This window comes from Capra hircus, chromosome 15 (assembly GCF_001704415.2).
Source record: "Capra hircus breed San Clemente chromosome 15, ASM170441v1, whole genome shotgun sequence".
Lineage (NCBI taxonomy): Eukaryota > Metazoa > Chordata > Mammalia > Artiodactyla > Bovidae > Capra > Capra hircus.
Window position 1 is genome coordinate 52,906,674 of NC_030822.1, and position 23,382 is coordinate 52,930,055.

At 41.4% G+C, this 23,382-nt stretch overlaps 2 pseudogenes; one reads left to right on the forward strand and one right to left on the reverse strand.

Annotated features, from left to right (window-relative positions):
* LOC102183986 lies at window positions 8,103-8,565 on the forward strand (annotated as a pseudogene).
* Window positions 18,421-21,295, reverse strand: LOC102170535 (annotated as a pseudogene).

Genomic DNA, 23,382 nt, shown 5'->3' on the forward strand with positions numbered 1-23,382 from the left:
AGGAGCCTGATGGGCCGCAGTCCATGGGGTCGCGAAGAGTCGGACCCGACTGAGCGACTTCACTTTCACGCATTGGAGAAGGAAATGGCAACCCACTCCAGTGTTCTTGCCTGGAGAATCCCAGGGACGGGGGAGCCTGGTGGGCTGCCGTCTGTGGGGTCACACAGAGTCGGACATGACTGAAGCGACTTAGCAGCAGCATACACTATAGCCAAGACTTGGAAACAAGCTAAATGTCCGTCAACAGAAGAATGCATAAAGAAAATGTGGTGTGTGTATGTGTGTGTGTGTGTGTGTGTATGCCTATATATATATAAAATAAAATATTATGCAGCCATAAAAGAATGAAATACTGTCATTTATAGCAACATGGACCTATAGATTATCATACTAAGTGAAGTAAACCAGATAGGAAAACACAAATATCATATGATATCACTTAATGTGGAATTCAAAAAAAGATACACATGAACTTATTTACAAAACAGAAATAGACCCACAGACATAGAAAACAAACTTATGGTTATCAAAGGGGAAGGGGGAGGGGATTAGTTAGGAGGATAGGATTAACAGATACACACTACTATATATAAAATAGATAGCCAACAAGGACCTACTGCACAACACGGGGAACAACACTTAGTATTTTGTAATAACCTATAAGGAAAAAGAAACTGAAAAAGAATCTCTATCTACCTGTCTGTCTGAATCATTGTGCTGTACACTTGAAACTAATACATTATAAATCAAAATACTTCAATTGAAAAATATTCAAAAGAAATCAAAAATTAAAAAAAGAAATCAAAGCATTTCCCCAATTTACTAGAAACTATGCAAAGCATCTTTTCTAATGATTGCATTAATGTTCTACTGTGGGAATAAACTGAAATGTATTAAACCAGTTTCATTTTTTGGTACCTAAGATGTTTCTATTTTTTTCAGCCTCGTATATAACACTGAATATTTGTAAATAACTCTTTGTATATATTTTGGATAATTTTTTAGGATAATTTAACAGGAAAATACTTGATATGCATCACCAGATTATTTCTCTAAAAGCAGTATCAATTTGCCTTCCCATCAGCAGGACATAAGAATAGCCTTTGCATTGCATGCTTGCCAGCACTGGATAGTCTTTTTTTTTCTTTTCTTTTTTTAACTTTTGCAAGTTTTGATAGATAAAAAATGGTACCTGGTTTCAAAAATTTGCATCTCTTTTGTTATTAGTGAAGTTGTGCATTTTCCCACGTGTCTTTCAGCCATGCATGTTTCCTCTTTTGTGAACTGTTCACGTTCATTTACTTTTCAGGTGGGGTCCTTGACCAATTCTGACCAATTACTTTGGATCCTAGCTTTCCTGTTCCTAACCACCCTCTTAACACACCTGGGTCATTTGCTCAGAATATACAGAAAGTGGCTTTCTAAATAAAGAGGATATTAAATACATAGATATCTAGAAATGGGCTTTTCTTTGTGAAGTGGAGAGATTGAAAAAGTGGGGTCAGAGTACAAATATCCATTTCTGAAAGGGCTATTTCTGACCAGATTCAACAGCCTGAAAAATTGACAAATGTAGCCTTGGGCAAAACACCACGGTCTTGAGAATTTCCATTCTCAAAAATCTCCAAATTTAAGTTCCCATTGTCTTACATACAACCTTAAATTTAAGTGCCTTAAGACTGCGGTAAGGATCTAAATGTGCTTCCCTGGTAGCTCAGACAAAGAATCTGCCTGTAGTGCACGAGACCCAGGTTTGATCCCTGGGTCAGGAAGATCTCTTGGAGAAGGAAATGGCAACCCACTCCACTATTCTTGCCTGGAAAATTCCATGGACAGAAGAACCTGGTTGCAAAGGGCTGAGTGACTAACACACACAGAAAGATCTAAACGGTCTTGTATTTGGAAAACATTTGGTATGAGGTGCCCTGCAAAAGTGATGCAAAGTCATTTTCTATTTATGCCCAAGGCAGGAAAAGAAAAACTAAACACAAACTGTCTTAGGACAGGTATGGTTTAAATATCAATAAGGATGAGCTGGTTGTCAGCTGAGTGAGTTTCCAGCTCAGATCATTGAGAAAATCTGGTTATTTTGTAGGAAGAAATTGAGAATTTCTTGATAACTTTTTGGATATAATAAGCATGTCCTATGGGAGACAGGGATGGGTTACTTAATCTGGATTTCAGCTGGCCTGTGGAAGGCAAAAGAGTATGATCTCAGAGAGCCATGACCTCATCACGTCATCCACCCATATCTAAATTAGACCAGTCTATTAACATGCAGGAATTCTGGGCCTGAGTGGGAATCCCACAGAAGTCACACTACAACGTGAAGGTTAAGGGGGAATACCAGACCGGAACCTGACATTTCATTCTGCTTCCCTGGCAGGACCTTTTCAAAGAAACAAGAACTGAAATGTAGCTTGAGCTGGCATGCAAAGCAGGCCGCTATTTCAGTCTGAATCATGAGTAGGGGCCTCAGTGGGCCTTGTGAAACTGAGGGGCAAAAGAAAGCTGAACACCAAGGCAGGAGCTGCACGTGATTAAAAAAATTGAAACGGTCTGGGTGACCGGACAGTTCCAAGCATTAGCACCCTGGGAACCAGGCCAGGAAGCAGAATTTCATAGCATTTCCTTTCTGACTAGAATCGTGCACCAGTGGTATTCTCTCTCTCTTCTCTTTCCCAAGATTCCTGCAGTTACGCCCCTGATCTGCCGCAGGACTGCAGGACGGCAGGTCTCAGAACTGTTTGGCCATGTACTGCAGCATTGCCACGTCACCTGGTGCTCTGCCCCTCCCCCCCGCCCAGCCCAGGGTCACAGCAGCCTGCGGGGTTGCCAAGGAGCTGGCATCACCCAGCTCCAGAGGGCAGACCAGTGGCCGAGGTGGCTAGCCACGTCATCTGCAACCCAGAGTGTTTATGTTCCCTGCAGTCCAGCAACGCAAGAATCTGTCAACAGCCCTCATATTTATTCTGCTTTCTTGAGCCTTCAAGAAGTGAAGAGCTGTCATGAAAACAAAGCAAAGAAAGCTCTGATGGGGAAAAGGTTCAGGCTGCCTTCTCGAATTGCCTCTCCTGCCTTTTTCTGCTAAGTCGTTTTCTTCCCTTTCTCCTGCGTGTCTCCTCTGATGGAAAGCCTTCCTTAACTGTAGCTAAGACCTGCTCACTCAGGTTCCTGTTCATCTCTCCTCTGACCATCAAAAAGGAGTTTTCATTCAAGGTCAAGTTGCCTCCTAACCAGCTGAAAGAGTGTTTAGAGAAAATAAATGGATTTTACTATTAGCTTAAGTTAACACATATGTCTTCAGTATATAGTAAGCTGGGAAAGACTGAAGGCAAAAGGAGAAGGGTTGAGGGGGAGGTGCAGAGGATGAGATGGGGGGCAGAGGATGAGAGGATGAGATGGTTGGATTCAACGGACATGAATTTGAGCAAACTCCAGGACATAGTGGAGGACAGAGGAGCCTGGTGTGCTGGTGTCCACAGAGTTGCAAAAAGTATGACATGACTTAGCAGCTGAAAAACAACACAGAGTAAGCACCAAATGTATTTAATTTAATTGATAATATCATAAGGCTTTCCAGGTGGTGCTAGTGGTAAAGAACCCACCTGCCAATACAGGAGACACAAGAGAGTCAGGTTCAATCCCTGGGTCAGGAAGATCCCCTGGAGGAGGGCATGGCAATCCACTCCAGTGTTATTGCCTGTAGAATCCATGGGCAGAGGAGCCTACAGTCCATAGGGTCCACAGGCAGGTTACAGTCCACAGGCGAGCTACAGTCCATAGGGTCACAAAGAGTCAGACATGACTGAGGCGACTCAGCATACACATGTACTTGACAGCCAAGGCAATTTTAATTTTTGTATCATCTATGCACATATCATTATTGAAATCCCAGGATCTTTATTTAGACTGACCTAAGTTTAACTCTAGGCTTTACCACTTAGCCCAGTTGTGTCCTGGGCTTCCAGGTAGCTCAGATGGTAAAGAGTCCACCTGCAATGCAGGAGACCTGGGTTTGATCCCTGGGTCAGGAAGATCCCCTGGAGAAGGAGATGGCAACCCACTCCAGTATTCTTGCCTGGAGAATTCCATGGACAGAGCATGTGACCCTGTACAATTCATTTCACTTCTCTGAACCACTTATCACATGAAATGAAGATCCTAATATGCCTCATAAGGCTTTTCAGAAGATTATGTACAAGAGCCTCTTGTTCACACTTGTGAACAGTTAAGCAGCAGCTCCATTACTATGTGTACATGTTATTTCATACCTTCTCTCTGAACACCTCTGCTTCGTGACCATGATCTCTGTGAGGGTGGTGCCAGGCTCTACCACCTGAGTTGGTGGTTGTCCAGCTGATTGATCCTACATGCATCATGCCAAGAAAGCTGAGATGCAGTCTCATGGTACTTGGGGTACCTTCCCAGGTGGTGCTAATGGTAAAAAAAAAAATCTGTCTGCAATGCAGGAGATGCCAGAGACACAGATTTGATCCATGGGTCGGGAAGATCCCCTGGAGGAGGAAATGGCAACCCACTCTGGTATTCTTGCCTGGGAAATCCTATGGACAGAGGAGCCTGATGAGCTATAGTCCGTGGAGTTGCAAAGAGTTGGACACAACTGAGCACATACACAGGAGAAGGGCCTGGACCACTGATTTTGAGACACAGGGTTAACATCTGCGTAGTGAACCAAGCATGCTACGCCAGGCCATGAGACATAGTCGTGAAGTTTTAGGAAACTCAATTGTTTGATTATTTGATTATTCACCCACATATTTACTGAACATCTGTTATGTCGGAAAACATACAAGTTCTCTTTCCACCTAAGCTCAGAGTTTCATTATTTAACCTAAAGAAATAATGGGGCAATTTAACTAATTTTCATCGGCAAGCATTTCAACTATGTAAGGGAACATTGTGGTTTATTAAAATAAACCAGAACCCTTGAAGCTTAGCTCTTGAGAGAAAATATCTAGATAGAATAACTGGCTGACCAGGGTCTTGACTCTGTCCCAGGTTCCCCCTCCTTCAAGTTTCCTTTGTCTTCTTTCTTTTTAATTGAACTATAGTTGATTCACAATGTCGTGTTCGTTTCTGTGCTATCCGTAGGACCTTGTTGTCTATCAATTTTTCTGCGTCTTTGCTGTTTCCTTTCTAACCCTCTGGCCCAAGCATAGATTATAAATCTTTTGAGTACTGATGAAATCAGCCGGAGTACTCACAAAATACTCTATTTAAAAAAAGTATGGGAGGGGCTTCCTGATGGCTCAGTGCTTAAGAATCCACCTACCAATACAGGAAACACAGGTTCAATCCGTAGCCCGGGAAGAACCCACGTGCTGTGGAGCAAATGAGCGCATGCGCCACAGCTATTGCGCCTGTGCTCTAGAGCCAGGGATTTGTAGCTACTGCAGCCTGCTCGCCCTAGAACCCCTGCTCCACAAGAGAAGCTACTGCAATGAGAAGCCACACATTGAAACTAGCTCCTGCTTACTACAACGACAGAAAGCCGGCACACAGCAATGAAGAGCGAGTGCTGCCAAAAATAAATAAATGGATTGAAAAAGATAAAGAACAAAAGGACATTCTTGAAAACAATATGAATCATCGTCATGACTTCGGACAATTGGTGGTATTTACTAAAGCCGATCACAATCATATACATGCAAAGACTCAGCAGGTTCATTCCTAGGAATGTGCCCAAAGTGCATTTTTTGTGTATATTTGTTCATTAAAACCATGTACTAGGACGATAACAGCAGTATTATGTGTAATAGCCAAATATTGGAAACAACCTAAATGTTCATGAAAAGTAGAATAGATAGTTAGGGTATCTTTACACAATGGAATACCACACAGCACAACAAACTACACCTCAAGGTAAAAAATGCGTGGATCTCACCAACACAGTGTTGAAAGTTAAAGCAGGCACAAAAGAGGATCTGCTGTGCGGTTCTGTTTATCTGCATTTCCCAAACAGAGAAATCTGGGGTGTTTGCAATCAAGTCATTGTCACTGGAACTAGTGACAACAAAGGGCACAGGTAACTAGTCCTGGAGGGCTAGTAATGCTCTCTCTTACTGATTTAGGTTCTGGTTACAGGGGTGGAAATTCACTGAGGTGAATTCATTCACTCACTTATTACTTCTGCACTTTTCTATGTATACAGTATATCTCAATAAAATGATGTTTAGAAAATAGTATAGAAGAGTCTGATTTCCTGACCCTTTTCTAGCTAACTCATGAGCCTGGTCTGAATGATCTGTAACCCACTCAGACTGGGCAAATACTCAAGCACTTTGCATATGTTCCTGTTTCCTCTGTCCCCTGAACACTCACTGGGAGCAGGTGTGCTTTTATTTCCCACCACACAAGAGCTAATGTCTAGACAGTTGTGTCACCTTGGTGGCTTAGCTTACTATCCCCCTGGGTCCTCTAGTCAGTTTCTGTTTCCCAAATGAGGGATTTTCCCGACCTCAGAAAATTGGTAGGACTACGATGAGTGATTCAACGAACGTGTGTGTGTGTTCAGTCACGTTAGGACTGCAGTCCACCAGGCTTCTCTTCCATGGGATTTTTCAGGCAAGAATACTGGAGTGGTTGCCATTGCCTTCTCCAGGGGATTGTCCCCACCCAGAACTGAACCTGCATCTCCTGTGTCTCCTGCATTGCAGATGGATTCTTTACCCATTGAGCCATCAGGGAAGCCTGATTCAATGAATAGGCGTATCTTTGGGGTGAGATCCCAGCCCCTGTATCTAAGCATGGCTATGCCCCTAATATGGGCTTCCCTAGTGGCTCAGTTGGTAAAGAATCTGCCTGCAATGCAGGAGAGTCAGGTTCAATCCCTGGGTTGGGAAGATCCCCTGGAGAAGGAAATGGCAACCCACTCCAATACTCTTGTCTGAAGAATTCCATGGACAGAGGAGCGGGGCAGGGATCGAAAAGAGTCAGAAATGACTATGTGACTTTCACTTTTTCATGCCCCTACTATAGACACAATAATAAAGTAATCCTGTAATAAAATAATTATTATATTCATGCCATGGTTTCTCCCCTTCCTTAGGAAAGAAACTTTATGAGGCCAGGAATTTTGTTATATTCACTGCCTTATTTTATTATACTCATGGCTGCTATAGCCCTAGCACACAGAACAGTCCCTGGCACATAATAAGCACTCAATTAAACTGTTTTGGGATTTCCTTGGTGATCCAGTGCCTAAGACTCCCAGTACTGGGGGCCTGGGTTCAGTCCTTCCTCAGAGAACTAGATCCCACATGCTGAAACTAAGAGTTTACTTTCTACAACTGAAAAGATCCTGCATGCTGCAACTAAGACCTGGCGCAGCCAGATAAATAAATAAAAAGAAATATTTTTTAAATGTTTTGAATGAAATAATTACTTTCAAAGAAAAGAAATACACACAGAGGATGAGTGTGTGTTCTAGAATTAGACTGCTTAGGTTCAAATCCTAGTTCCACCACTTGCCAGCTATGAGATATTGGACAAACTATTTCTTCTATTCATGCTTCATTTTTCTCATCTGTCAAATGGAGGAAGTACTAGTATATCGTTTTCTTAGAGTTTCTATGAAGTTTAAAGAACACATGTAAATATCATGTATAGAAACAGCTTGGTGACCACTATGCCAAAAGTGGGCTTGTCCTATCTCTTAAAAATGCAAGAAAATCGAAATATTCTGACCATCTGTGTGGCATACAATAGAATAAGTAATGAATAGAAATTTAAGAAAAACAAAATAAATGAAGAAAACACTTAAAAATGTTAAAATTCGAGATCCAAGCAAGATTTGTTTTGTAGGTACAGACAAGTTTAACCTAAAATTTGTATGGAGTCCTAGAGCTAAAGCTGAAGTTGCTCAGTTGTGTCTGACTCTGCGACTTCATGAACTTTAGCCCACCAGGCTCCTCTGTCCATGGAATTCCCCAGGCAAGAACAGTGGAGTGGACGGCCATTTCCTTCTCCAGGGAATCTTCCTGACCTAGGGATTGACCGCAGGTCTCCCGCGTTGCAGGCAGATGCTTTATCATCTGAGCCACCAAGGAAGCCAGAGGTAAAGCCAAGAGACTGAGAAAATGCAGACCACCAGGGCACTACTTATTCCTCCTGCTCTAATCCGCTCTTGTACCAGGTCTAATGAGTCCTGTGTCTGACTTCTTCCTGAGGAGGCCAGAAGTCCCATTTGAACAGCCTTCCTACAACAGTGTCCCAATCTAGGTGGCCAAGCGGAAGTTGGCTAGACAAGACGTTGACACAGCGGCCAAGTTTACTGGTGGTGTGGCTGCCATAACTGGTGCGGCTGGTTCAGGGGCTGGCTTTGGAACAGTGTTTGGCAGCTTGAGCATTGGCTATGCCAGAAACCTGTTTCTAAAGCAGCAGCTCTTCTGTTATGCCATTCTGGGCTTTGCCCTGACTGAGGTTATGGGGTTTTTCTGTTTGAAAAAACCCTCCTCATTCTCTTTGACACGTGAGGCTCCATGGAGATTACCTACCCACCCCTGCTTCTACAACTCCAAGCCCGGTGCTGGAGACAGCTAAATTTCAACACTAAATACAATATTTCTCTAAAACAAATAAATAAATAAAATAAAATTTATATGAGGAGGCCAAGAAGCTAGAACAGTTAAAACAATTTTGAAAGAGTCAAGTGGGAGGAATCACCATCTTATGTTAAGGCTTATGGACACATAGATAAATGGAACAGACCAAAAGACCCAGGAATAGACCCACACAACTATGCCCAACTGAATTTTCACAAAGGGACAAAACAATTCAATAGAGAAAGAATGTCCTTTTCAATAAGTGGTGCTGGAGAAATTGAATATCTATAGGCAAAAGAAAGAAAAAGAAGAACCTTGACCTAAATCTCATATCTTATACAAAAGTTAATTCAAAATTAATCATGAATTTAAATGTAAATATGATATCTGGAAAAGAAAAAACCCTAGTTAGAAAAGATACATGGGGACTTCCCTGATGGCCCAGCAGCTAAGACTCTGCACTCCCAGTGCAGGGGACGTGGGATGGATCCCTGGCTAGGGAACTAGATCCCATATACCACAACTAAGTTCACATGCTGCAACTAGAGCCAGCAGCAGCTGAAAGAGAAAAAAGATACAAGTACCCCAATGTTCATAGCAGCACAGTTTACAGTAGCCAAGATATGCAAGTAACCTAAGTGTCCATCAACAAACAAGTGGATAAAGAAGATGTGAAATATACATGTGTGTGCTACTCAGCCATAAGAAAGAATGAAATAATGCCATTTGCAGCAACATGGATGGGCCTGGAGATTACGATGCCAAGTCAGACAAAGACAAATATATGATATCACTTACATACGGAATCTAAAAAAATGGATAGAAATGAACTTATTTACAAACAGAAACAGATTCAAAGACGTAGCAAGTGAACTTATATTTACCAAAGGGGAAAGTGGAGGCGAGGAGGGAAAAATTAGGAGTTTGGGGTTAACAGATACATATTAGCATATATGGGCTTCCTAGGTGGCTCAGTGGAAAAGAATCTGCCTGTCAATGCAGGAGATGCAGGTTTGACTCCTGAGTCAGGAAGATCCCCTGGAGAAGCAAATGGCAACCTACTCCAATATTCTTGCCTGGGAAATTCCATGGACAGAGGAGCCTGATGGGCTACAGTCCATGGGGTCACAAAGAGTCAGACCCGATTCACTGACTGAGCAGAGTACTACAATGCATAAAATGGATACCAACAAGGACCTACTGTATGGCACAGGGAATTAGAGGTTATGCTTGTAATAGCTTATAATGGAAAATAATTGGAAAAGGAATCTATCTATAGCCATAGGACCCAGCAATCCCACTGCTGGGCATACACACTGAGGAAACCAGAATTGAAAGAGGCACATGTACCCTAATGTTCATTGCAGCACTGTTTACAACAGTTAAGACATGGAAGCAACCTAGATGTCCATCAGCAGACAAATGGATAAGGAAGTTGTGATACATATACACAATGGAATATTACTCAGCTATAAAAAAAGAACACATTTGAGTCAGTTCTAATGAGGTAGATGAAACTGGAGCCTATTATACAGAGTGAAGTGAGTCAGAAAGAGAAACACTAATACAGTATATTAACACATATATATGGAATTTAGAAAGATGATAACAACGACCCTATACACAAGGCAGCAAAAGAGACACAGATGTAAAGAACAGACTTTTGGACTATGCGGGAGAAGGCGAGGGTGGGATGATTATAGAGAAGAGTATTGAAACATGTATATCACCAAATGTAAAATAGACAACCAGTGCCAAGTTCGATGCATGAAGCAGGGCACTCAAAGCTGGTGTTCTGGGACAACCCAGAGGGATAGGGTAGGGAGGGAGGTGGGAGGGGTGTTCAGGATGGGGGGACACAACGCACACCTGTGGCTGACGCATGTTGATGTATGGCAAAAACCACCCCAATACTGTAATTATCCTCCAATTAAATTAATTTACAAAGTTAAGTTAAAAAAGGAAATCTATCTACCCATCTGAATCATTTTGCTGTACACCCGAAGCTAACACAGCATTGCAAATCAACTATATTTCATTAAAAAATTAAAAAACATAAAATACGAAAAAAAGTCAATCACTATATGATTCCATTGATAATGACATTCTTGAAATGACGAAACTGTAGAGAGCGAGAGATGGTTGATGGCTGTTGGGTCAGGGATGGTGTGTGTGTTGCTCACAAGTATGAAGTAAGAGCGCATCTGTTGTGGTGGTAGAACGGTTCTTTATCTTGACTGCGGTGGTGGTTCCATGAATCTACGTGGTTTAAAAATTGCATAGAACTACAAACATGTGAAAGGATGCATACTAAAACATGGCAAAAGCTGAATAAGATCCAGAGTCTAGTTTAAACTATTGTTCCAGGTCAATTGCCTGGTTTTCATATTGTGCTACAATTCTATGAGATATTACCATAGGGGAAGCTGAATGAAGAGCAAATAGTAATCTATATCCTACTGCTTCAGCTTTCTGTGAGTCTATAATTAGTTCAAAACAAAAAGTATAAAACTTCTCACAGCACATGATACAATAGTAAGCGCTCAGTGAACATTAACCATTATTCTCTTCTTAATTATTGCCATTATTATTATAAAAGGAGAATTACTCATTCAGACTCTTTGGCACAGATTAGGTGATCAGTAAATATTTGTTAATTAAATGAATGAATGATAGGTATGGAGGAATGATGGAAGAATGATATTAACAGATTTTTAAATTGTGGGCTTCCCTGGTAATCCAGTGGTTAAGAACCTGCCTGCCAATCCAGAGGACACAAGTTCGATCCCTACTCTAGGAAGATCCCACATATCTTAGGGCCACTAGATCCATGGGCCACAATGACTAAAACTACATGCCCTGGAGCTTGTGCTCCACAAAAGAAAAGCTACTGCAATGAGAAGCCCACGCACCGCAACGAAGAGTAGCCCCACCTTGCCACAATTAAAGAAAGCTCAAGTGCAGCAACGAAGACCCAATGCAACCAAAAATAAATAAATAAGGATTTATTTTTTTAAAAAAGATTGGAAGCAGCCTTCAGGGAACTGCTATGCTAAAGGAAAAAACAGACATGAAAACAACTAAACATTTATTTTTAGTTGTGGTTTAGTTGCTAAGTCCTGTCTGACTCTTGTGACCCCATGGACTGTAGCCTGTCAGGCTCCTCTGTCCAAGGGATTCTCCAGGCAAGAATACTGAAGTGGGTTGCCATTTCTTTCTCCAGGGAATCTTCCCAACCCAGGAATCAAACCCGGGTCTCCTGCATTGCAAGAGGATTTTTACCGATTGAACTACGAGGGAAGCCCCTTCATGGAGGTGGTGGCTTTGAACTGAGACTTGGAAAATAAGTTGATGGAGAAGAACGATAAAGAATATAATCAGAGATGAGAATATCAAGGAGATTGAGGAGGGTTTGGAATGCATTTAAAGAGTTTAGTCCTATATTCTGCAGGCAAAGGGAGGCCATTAAGCAGTATATGTAAGATAATTCCAGTGTCAATGTGAAGGGACGGATGAGCATGGAAAGAGTGTAGGCCACCTGTAAATATATAGTCCCTTACTAGGAGATCGGGGTTCCCAGGTGGCACAACAGTAAAAAAATCCATCTCCTGACAATGCAGGAGATGCAGTTTCGATCCCTGGGTTAGGAAGATCCCCTGGAGAAAGAAATGGCAACCCACTCCAGCATTCTTGCCCGGAAAATTCCATGGACAGAGGAGCCTGTTGGTCTATACATTCCAGGGGGTTTCAAAGAGTTGGACATGACTGAGCTACTGAGCACAGCACTAGGGGATTACAATTTAACTCTGAGTTGACAAGATATATTTATGCTAACACATCAGCAGTCACATGTCCATGACCAACTTTTCTCTGGTCTGGATAGACTTTTTAGAAGACTTTTCCTGACCTGTTACAAGAAGGAAGTTAAAAATATGAAGAAGAGTGTTCCAGTCATCTCCATTTTGAATAATATCTATTTTTTTAAAATTCCAGGACTGAATGGAAATGAAATCAGTATACAAGCCCCTTTCTTCAGAGGTAGTTCTTAACTTCCCCCAAACAAATAGGTGTCTTGCAGGAAAAAAATTAAGTATGAAATCTAAAGACAAGTGATCTCTGTAAAGCTAACACAAAGAAAATCTGCAACCAATTAAGGATGTTGTGATTTGGGGATTTGCACTTCTCTTTATTTCTCCACCTGGCCTATTTCCTGTTTCTAAGGTACCTTGGTTGCCATGGAAACATAAACAAACATAACTGTTTTCCCCTAGTTGGACTGCTGAATTCCACCCTGAGCTCTGTCCCTCTGCTTTCTCCCTCATGGCCACTTCCCATAACTCTGCAATTAACCATCACCTTTTCCTGCCAACCCACCTATCCCCTTTCTCTTTGCCCCCTTAAATTTCTCTCCTAATCTCCCTCTCCTGGTGTGATAGCACTCTTCAGTGTGTGATAACTATTTGCCTCCCAAGTTATACATTCTGTGTGGAAACTAACCTCTCACCAATGGGATTGCCTCCTGCAAAGACTTACATTTTTTTTTTTTTTTGTGGTGCTAAATAGATTAGAATTATGAATACTTTGGGTATTGACACTTTGCTTTCTATTAAAACTGTGTAAGTAAATAGCAATCCATTTTTATAAGAAGATGAACAGCACAGAGGTTCAAGGAATTAGTGATATGTATACAAATTGGTGGGCTTCCCAGTGGTAAAGACTCTACCTGCCAATGCAGGAGATGCCGGTTTGATCCCTGGGTTGGGAAGATCCACTGGAGTAGGAAATGGCAACCCACTCCATTATTCTTGCCTGGAAACTTCCATAGGTAGAAGAGCCTGGCGGGCTATAGTTAACGGGGTTGCAAAGAGTAGGACACGCCTGAGCTACTGAGCATGGCGAGGCACATACAAATTGGTACAAAATAGTGATCCAAAACAATGAATGACCTAGATAAAATTAAGAATTAGAGGAAATGGGGGTGGGTGAGAGGGATGCATTGGCAGATTGGGATTGACATATATACACTACAATAGAGGAGAGTGAAAAAGCTGGCTTAAAGCTCAACATTCAGAAAACGAAGATCATGGCATCTGGTCCCATCACTTCATGGGAAATAGATGGGGAAACAGTGGAAACAGTGTCAGACTATTTTGGGGGGCTCCAAAATCACTGCAGATGGTGATTGCAGCCATGAAATTAAAAGACGCTTACTCCTAGGAAGGAAAGTTATGACCCACCTAGACAGCATACTGAAAAGCAGAGACATTACTTTGCCAACAAAGGTCTGTCTAGTTAAGGCTATGGTTTTTCCAGTGGTCATGTATGGATGTGAGAGTTGGACTGTGAAGAAAGCTGAGCGCCAAAGAATTGATGCTTTTGACCTGTGGTGTTGGAGAAGACTCTTGAGAGTCCCTTGGACTGCAAGGAGATCCAACCAGTCCATCCTAAAGGAGACCAGTCCTGAGTGTTCATTGGAAGGACTGATGCTAAAGCTGAAACTCCAGTACTTTGGCCACCTCATGCGAAGAGCTGACTCATTGGAAAAGACCCTGATGCTGGGAAAGATTGAGGGCAGGAGAAGAAGGGAATGACAGAGGATGAGATGGCTGGACGGCATCACCAACTCAATGGACATGAGTTTGAGTAAACTCCAGGAGTTGGTAATGGACAAGGAGGCCTGGCATGCTGCAGTTCATGGGGTCGCAAAGAGTCAGACACGACTGAGCGACTGAACTGAACTGATGTATAAAATAGGTAACTAATGAGAACAGACTATACAGCATAGGGAACTCTACTCATTGCTCTGTGTTGACCTGAATGGGAAGGAAATCCAAGGAAGAGGAGATATATGTATCCATGTGGCTGATTCATTTTGCTGTGCAGCAGAAACCAACACAACATTGTAAAGCAATGGTACTCCAATTAAAAAAAAAGAATTAGAGGAAATGGATTGAGGGGAGCGAAGAAAATCTGAAAAGTTCATAAATGAACTATGTATCAACCATTCTTTCTCCTTCTCATTCTCCTTCTTCTTCTTCCTAATAAAGTCATAACTTGGGACAAGCTGTGATCACAGACATTACATGATATATACTGACATTCCTAATGGGTTGACATATAGATCAGCTGGGGAGGAGATCTGACTGAACAGAAGCTCCTAGAATGTCCTGTAGCAACAGGTGAATCTAATGTCAGAGCTGTGTGTTATATGGGAGAAAGGGTGAAACATGTCATCTTCTGTGATAAGCACTGTTGATATGAAAATCCAAGGAAAACCTTGTGCTTTGTGCTGCCAGGGGGCAGGTCCCACCAACTACACTCTGCTAAAAAGGAAACTGCAAAAGAGAACTCAAAAGATTAAACCCAGATCTCCAGAGAGAGATGTATTTACATACTATACGTAGGTAAAGTGGGTATATTTTTAGCTCAAAAGATCTGGCCAAGCAAGCTTAACGTGAAAACATGAGTATTGTCTTATTTCAATAGACCCACCCAATTCAATATTCTGTCTTTGAGAGTGGAAGTGAAAACTTCATTTTTGTGTAGAATTTATTGTGTAAAAGACTGATTTAGTTCTCATTCTGCACTGCCATGTAATAAATCTACACAATCTTCCCCATGAGATTAACTTTTCTCTAGGACAGAGTCTCTGCTAAATCACCAGCTTCTGGAAACTTCAAGAAAAGTCATTGTAGATGGACAAGTTAAACACATAGGCAAGCACTAATTTTTCAACATACATAAAAATTTGCTAAATTGATAACAATAGGGTAAAGATTATAAAGCAATTTGTACACCAAATGTCTCAGAATACTGCACATCTAAAGTTTTCACGTAGGATTTTAATCGTTTTTCTTATCAGTTTCCCTGCTATTGGCTCCCACTTCTCTTTGCTCTTAGGGTAGAGCTTATTTATGACAGACTGTCTTCCCTTCTAATACAGTTTCTAATCTATTATCAGCAGATGATAAATGCTATTTATATTTGCACTACACTTTAGCAGTTGCAAAATGCTTATGGGACCTTTGCAGTTGACATCATTGTCTATCAATAGCGCTAGGGTCGGGCCTGATCAATCAGAATATTCCATCTCCCTCACCAAAGACTGGTTCAAAGATGGACACATGACCCAAACTGGGCCTATCAAATCTGTCCTTGGATTTTTGTCAGATTGGTCAAGAAAACAGTACTTCTGAAGATTATCTTAATGCTATAAAATCGGCTAAACCTGGAGCTGCCCATCTATCTTACTGCCAAGATCCTAACATACAGAAAAATAGCTGGGAGATGGAGGGACATAGACCTACAACAATATCGTCTAAACATCTGAATCCTAGACTTCTGAGCTTGTATGAGCTCACTCCACCATCCATACCCATTTTTCATTTATCTTTGTTGTGTTTAAACTGGTTTGAGTTGGGCTTCTGAGTTTCTGTCATTTGTAACCAAAAGAGTTCTGACAAACACAAACTTCCCATCAACACTTTGAGATAATAGGAATATTATTATTGGTTTTACAGATTGAGAAACTAATGATTTAGCTCACAAATTAATACACGTCATTGTAACTAGAAAGAGAATTTCAACCCGGGTCTCACATTTCTTAATCTAGTGTTCTTTTTTTTTTTTTCTGTTATATTAAATTCCTAGTAACCAAATGTGTTAAAATTGTATATAAAACAAGGGAAAGTATGCTCTGAGAAAGGGCCCTCAAGTAAGATATCATGGGGTCTAAACATTCAATGCTTCTGGACGGATTTGCTGCAGCCTGACTCCATCCTCTGCAACTCACAGCTCAGAGACTTCCACCATTCAGTGAAAGAATCCAGTCAGTAGGAGCCCCAGGACTGCCTGGGGGACAGATTTTCAAAAGCAAAGACTCTCAAGGACTTCCCTCGGGGACTTCCCTGACTGTCCAGTGGTTAAGAATCTGCTCGTCAGTGCAGGGGACACAGGCTCAACCCGTGGTCTGGGAAGATCCCACATGCTGAGGGGCAATTAAGTCTATGGGCCATAACTAGAGAGTGGCCCCCACCCCTCCCAACTAAAGAAAGGCTGAGAGCAGCAACACAGACCCTAATATAATTATATCATAGTTTTGGTTATTTAGACTTATTAAGATTATGAAATCATTGTCATTGCTGTTTAGTCACTAAGTCGTGCGACCCCATGGATTGTAGCCTGCCAGGCTCCTCTGTCCATGGAATTTTCCAGGCAAGAATACTGAAATGTGTTGCCCAATTTCCTTCTCCAGGTGATCTTCCCAACACAGGGATCGAACTCACCTCTCCAGCGTTGCAGGCGGATTCTTTACCACTGAGCCACCTGGGAAGCCTTATTAAGTCATTAAAGCTTTGTAAATACTGCTCATAAATGAGTCATATAATGTCATATTAGTGTTCCTTTCTTGCAAAACTTTTTGCTTCCTGGAAATTAATAATTATCTTTTCGATTTATTTGTTTGAATGCTTAGTTTTCTAGGTACATATTAATTCAGCCCCAAACATCCCCCCAACTATGAAATCCTCGCTCAATACATTAAGTGCTTTGGATGTTCTAGTGCTTTCGTTTTGGCAACACCTCTCCGGGAGTCACTGGACCCACTCCAATCTGGACTGGTTGTTGCGGCCCCAAGTGCGCAGTGTCTGCCCAGGACTTCTTTTCACCCTCATCCTCAGATTCCCTTCACTTTTTTCTGAGCTGTGTCTTTTCAACCCATGTTTTCCTCCTTGGTTTATTTCTTCATTTTGGTGAAGTATATCCCTCAAAAACCTCCTAAATACAGCCACCATTTCCTGTAGTTGGGAAATTAATTTTAGAAGACTTTGCATGCTTGAAAATGTCTTTGCTTTCCTACGTCATGGATAGCTGGGCTATACTGTGGGGTTCTAGGCTGTAAGTAACTTTTCCCCAGAATCTTAAAGATAGCTCTTCACTGCCTTCGAGTTCTGTGTGGCTGCTAATAGGTCTCAAATCATTTGGATTCCTAAGTCTGTCTCTACGTTTAATTAGTTTTGTTTCCTTTCTCGTATCTGTTCTTCTCTTTATCCCAGATTTTCCGGTGTACGTTGAAGAAGTTATGTTTCTCGTTGTGGGTCTGTTTTCACTTACTGTGCTGGCTCTAGGTGGGACACTTCAATGTGGAAAGTAACATCTTTCAATTCTTTAACTGTTCATCTGATAACTTCCTGCTCTCTGATTTCTCTGTTCTCTTTCTAGAGTACCTATTATTCAGATGTTGTATCCCCTGGTCTAACCCAATTATTATGGGGCTTGTTTTGTTTTTGCTTTTTAACCCCTTTATTATCTATCTTTATAATTTTTTCTGTAAGATTTCCTCAAATTTGTCTTGCAAGCTTTCTGTTATGTATTTTTTTAAAAATTTCTGTTATCAGACAAAGACAAACACTGTATGATTTTACTTATACGTGGAATCTAAAAAGCAAAACAAATGAACAAGCATAACAAACTAGAAACAGTCACAGAATAAACAGGTAGTTGCCAGAGTTGAAGAGGGTGGGGGGAGGGAAGAAATAGCTGAGGGAGATTAGAAGGTACAAACTTCCAGTAGTAAAATAAATGAGTCACAGCCATGAAATGTGCAGTGTGGGGAATGTAGTCAATAAGTGTGCAATATCTTACTATCGTGACAGTTTGTAAGTAGACAAAAAAGTTCTGCTATCATATTTTTTTTTTGGTTGGCATAAATTTCCTTTAATAATTTCTAAATTTCCAATAGCATTTAATTTTGAGGTTTAACGTATGAGGCCAGTATTATGCTTTACAATTTTAGTAATTCTGGATTCCAGGTCAATTAAGATGAAAATAGAAATGCAAAGTTTACTTAAGAAATTTAATTTTCGTCTTCTATAACATCTAAATCTTCATCCTCTTCATCATCATCTTCTGTTTGTTGACCCTTTCTTAGTGGAGAGGTCAATACCTGTCCTGTTCCAGATACACACTTAGATGACAATGATCTCCGAAGAGGTAACTTTGAATTTGCTCTGACAATATCTAAATGGGATGAATAATCTCGTGGATATAGAGAATGTCAGAAAACCTCTAACCTTCTTCAACAATCTTTTGTATATTTTGGTAGGCAGCAGTGTAGACCTCTAAAGCTTTTCTGTGAAGTAACATTTCGATAGTGATAAATTCTGAAAATACAGTCTTTATATCCTTTATTTTCTGCTTTTCAAAATTGTCAGTAATTTCCTCCAGATGACGAGTTTTTCCTGACATCCATTGTCAGTTCAGTTCCGTTCAGTCGCTCAGTCGTGTCTGACTCTGCGAACCCATGAATCACAGCACGCCAGGCCTCCCTGTCCATCACCATCTCCTGGAGTTCAATCAAACTCATGTCCATCGAGTCGGTGATGCCATCCAGCCATCTCATTCTCTGTCGTCCCCTTCTCCTCCTGCCCCCAATCCTTCACAGCATCAGAGTCTTTTCCAATGAGTCAACTCTTCGCATGATGTGGCCAGAGTATTGGAGTTTCAGCTTTAGCATCATTCCTTCCAATGAACACCCAGGACTGATCTCCTTTAGAATGGACTGGTTGGACCTCCTTGCAGTCCAAGGGACTCTCAAGAGTCTTCTCCAACACCACAGTTCAAAAACATCAATTCTTCAGCACTCAGCTTTCTTCACAGTCCAACTCTCACATCCATACATTACCACTGGAAAAACCACAGCCTTAACTAGACAGACCTTTGTTGGCAAAGTAATGTCTCTGCTTTTCAATATGCTATCTAGGTTGGTCATAACTTTTCCTTCCAAGGAGTAAACGCCTTTTAATTTCATGGCTGCAGTCACCATCTGCAGTGATTTTAGAGCCCAAAAAATCCACTGTTTCCCCATCTATTTCCCATGAAGTGATGGGACCAGATGCCATGATCTTCGTTTTCTGAATGTTGAGCTTTAAGCCAACTTTTTCACTCTCCTCTTTCTCTCTCACCAAGAGGCTTTTTAGTTCCTCTTTACTTTCTGCCATAAGGGTGGTGTCATCCGCATAATCTGAAGTTATTGATATTTCTCCCGGCAATCTTGATTCCAGCTTGTGTTTCTTCCAGCCCAGCATTCCTCATGATGTACTCTGCATATAAGTTAAATAAGCAGGGTGACAATAACCACTAGACCATTCAGGTATGACCTAAATCAAACCCCTTATGATTATAGAGTGGAAGTGAGAAATAGATTTAAGGGACTAGATCTGATAGATTGCCTGATGAACTATGGACTGATGTTCGTGACATTGTATAGGAGACAGGGATCGAGACCATCCCCATGGAAAAGAAATGCGAAAAAGCAAAATGGCTGTCTGGGGAGGCCTTGCAAATAGCTGTGAAAAGAAGAGAAGTGAAAAGCAAAGAGGAACGATATAAGCATCTGAATGCAGAGTTCCAAAGAATAGCAAGGAGAGATAAGAAAGCCTTCCTCAGCGACCAGTGCAAAGAAATAGAGGAAAACAACAGAATGGGAAAGACTAGAGATCTCTTTAAGAAAATTAGAGATACCAAGGGAACATTTCATGCAAAGATGGGCTCAATAAAGGACAGAAATGGTATGGACCTAACAGAAGCAGAAGATATTAAGAAGAGGTGGCAAGAAAACACAGAAGAACTGTACAAAAAGATCTTCACAGCCAAGATAACCACGATGGTATGGTCACTCACCTAGAGCCAGACATCCTGGAATGTGAAGTCAAGTGGGCCTTAGAAAGCATCACTACGAACAAAGCTAGTGGAGGTGATGGAATTCCAGTTGAGCTGTTTCAAATCCTGAAAGATGATGCTGTGAAAGTGCTGCACTCAATATGTCAGCAAATTTGGAAAACTCAGCAGTGGCCACAGGACTGGAAAAGGTCAATTTTCATTCCAATCCCAAAGAAAGGCAATACTAAAGAATGCTCAAACTACCGGACAATTGCACTCATCTCACATGCTAGTAAAGTAATGCTCAAAATTCTCCAAGCCAGGCTTCAGCAATATGTGAACCATGAACTTCCAGATGTTCAAGCTGGTTTTAGAAAAGGCAGAGGAACCAGAGATCAAATTGCCAACATCTGCTGGATCATCAAAAAAGCAAGAGAATTCCAGAAAAACATCTATTTCTGCTTTATTGACTATGCCAAAGCCTTTGACTGTGTGGATCACAGTAAACTGTGGAAAATTCTTCAAGAGATGGGAATACCAGACCACTTGACCTGCCTCTTGAGAAACCTATATGCAGGTCAGGAAGCAACAGTTAGAACATCCATTGTAGCTCTTCGTAATTCAGTTTCTGCCTGCGAAATAACATGTCGATCAGATGGGTTTCTCTGATGTGTTCTCTCCAACTGAGTCAATTGTTTAACTTCTCGATTCCTTGCTGTTAATGTTGCTTTGAGATCATCTCATTTCATTTTTACAATGGTTCCATAAGCTTTCAAAGGTTCAATTACTTCGGCTTCAAGTCTTTCAACCTCAGCTTGTCAATAATCCTGACGTTTCACAAAGTTGTCAGCAAAGTTTTTCAGGCCCTGCTTTAAATGAGGGGTCTCAGTAGAGGCATATACGTTGATTTCATTCACCAGGAGGTCAACTTTGTCTCGCAGTCTGGCAGTTTTCTGCACATAAGCAGCAAAGATTTGGCACAGCTCTCCAAAATGTTTCTCCACATTTGTAACAGCATCTTGCAGTTGTCTGCTTCGAGTGTCTGGGTTTTCCAACCTGCATCTCAACATGCTGCCTCACTCACAACTAGAAACCCCGGGCTGGACCCAATGACAGAGTCTGGGCGCCCGGAAGTGTGCCAGGGCACCCATATTTTTAATTTGCAAGAGTTCTGTTTTGTTTGAGCATTTCTTTTCATAGTGTCTGTTCTTGTTTCATTAATTTGATAGCTACTTATTTCTCTGAGGATATTAGTGATATATTTTTAATTTAATTTCTCTTGTTATTGTAAGAAAAGTCTAAATTTTCAAAAAAAAAGACAACAACGGGTTGTTTGGTTTTGCTTTTTGGTTGTGTCATGCAGCATGTGGAATCTTAGTTCCCCAACCAGGAATCAATCCCATGACCCCTAAGTGGAAGCTAGGAGTCCTAACAACTAGACCACCAGGGAAGTCCCCTCAAGAATGGTTTAAAGAAAATTTTTCTTAAATCATTTGAGGGTAAATTGCCAACATGGGTAAACTGCCGATGATGGGTGTCATACCCATCATTCCCAGTACTTGAGTATTTCCTCAAACAAGATCTACCTAACAATATCATTAGAATCAACACATTAATACTGATACATGACTGCCATCTAATCCACAGACCCCAGTAAATTTCTCCAGTCATCCCAACGCTGCCTTTTATAACAGAGGATCCATCCAGGACCATACACTGCATTTATTGTCATATCTCTCTAGTTTCTTTCCGTCTAAAACAGGCATTCCGCTGTTTCTTTGGCTTTCGTGATCTCGACAATTTTTTTACAGGTCACTTACTTGGTAGAATGTCCCACTGCAGGAGTTTCCTCATGACTGAATTCAGGTTATGCTTTTTGGGAGCAAGAACATCATGAAGGGATGATGTGTCCTTATTTCCTCCTATCAGGTAACACTGGAGGCCTGCACCTGCGTGCTCAGTCATGTCCAATCTTTGCGACCTCATGGACTGCAGCCTGCCAGGCTCCTCTGTCCTTGGGATTTTTCCAGGCTAGGATACTGGAGTGGGTTGCCATTCCCTTCTCCAGGGGATCTTCCTGACCCAGGGATAGAACCCATGTCTCTTGCATCTCCTGCAGGCAGGTTCTTTACCACTGGTGCCACCAGTACTGGAGGAAGAAATGGCAACCCTGTCCAGTATTCTTGCTGGGAAAAATCCCGTGGACAGAGGAGCCTGGCAGGCTGCAGGCCATGGGGTCACAAAGAGTGGACACAACTAACCACACACACACACACACACACACACACACACACACACACACACACACATCAGTTAATAGCCAGGTAATAACCAGTTTCAATGTGTCCCATTATTGAGATTGTTTTGATCACCTGATTAAAGTGGTATCTGCTAGGTTTCTCCATGTGAAGTTACTCTTCTGCCCCATGTAATTTAGTAAACATTTTGTGCAGAGGTACTTTGAGACTGTGTATATATACTGTTCCTCTTCAAACTTTTACTCATTAGTTTCTTTGGCTTAATGAATCTTTACTATGATGGTTGCCAAATGGTGATTTTTCACTTTATTATTCCTTTTAATTTATTAGTTGTCATTCTAAAAGTAAGGAAAATTTTTCTCTTCTACCCATTCACTTATTTATTCATTTTTATATCAGTATGGACATATAGATTCCTATTTTATTCAATTTGATTGTCATTATTTATTTGATGCTCAGATTTTGTTAATGAGAGTCCACATCAAGCCCCCTTTATGTTCTTTTGCTTTCTCTGCATTATTCTTTAAGAATCTCTTTATTTCTGACACAGAAAGACGGTCCAGGTTTATCTTGTAACTTTCCCTATCTCATCTCTGGAATCAATCATTTCCTCAGGGGTCCCAGGTTTCTTTTAGTTGAGGATGGTATTTAGACACCAGGATTTGGGCAGTAGAGGTGTTAATTGCCGTTGGAGTATTGTTGTTTCCGGGCTTCCCGGGTGGTGTTAGTGGTAAAGAACCTGCCTGCCAATGCTGCGGACATAAGAAACACAGTTTTGATCCCTGAGTCAGGAAGATCCCCTGGAGGAGGGCACGGCAACCCACTCCAGTATTCTTGCCTGGAGAATCTCATGGACAGAGGTCCATAGGGTTGCCAGCCAAAGAGTCGGACACTACTGA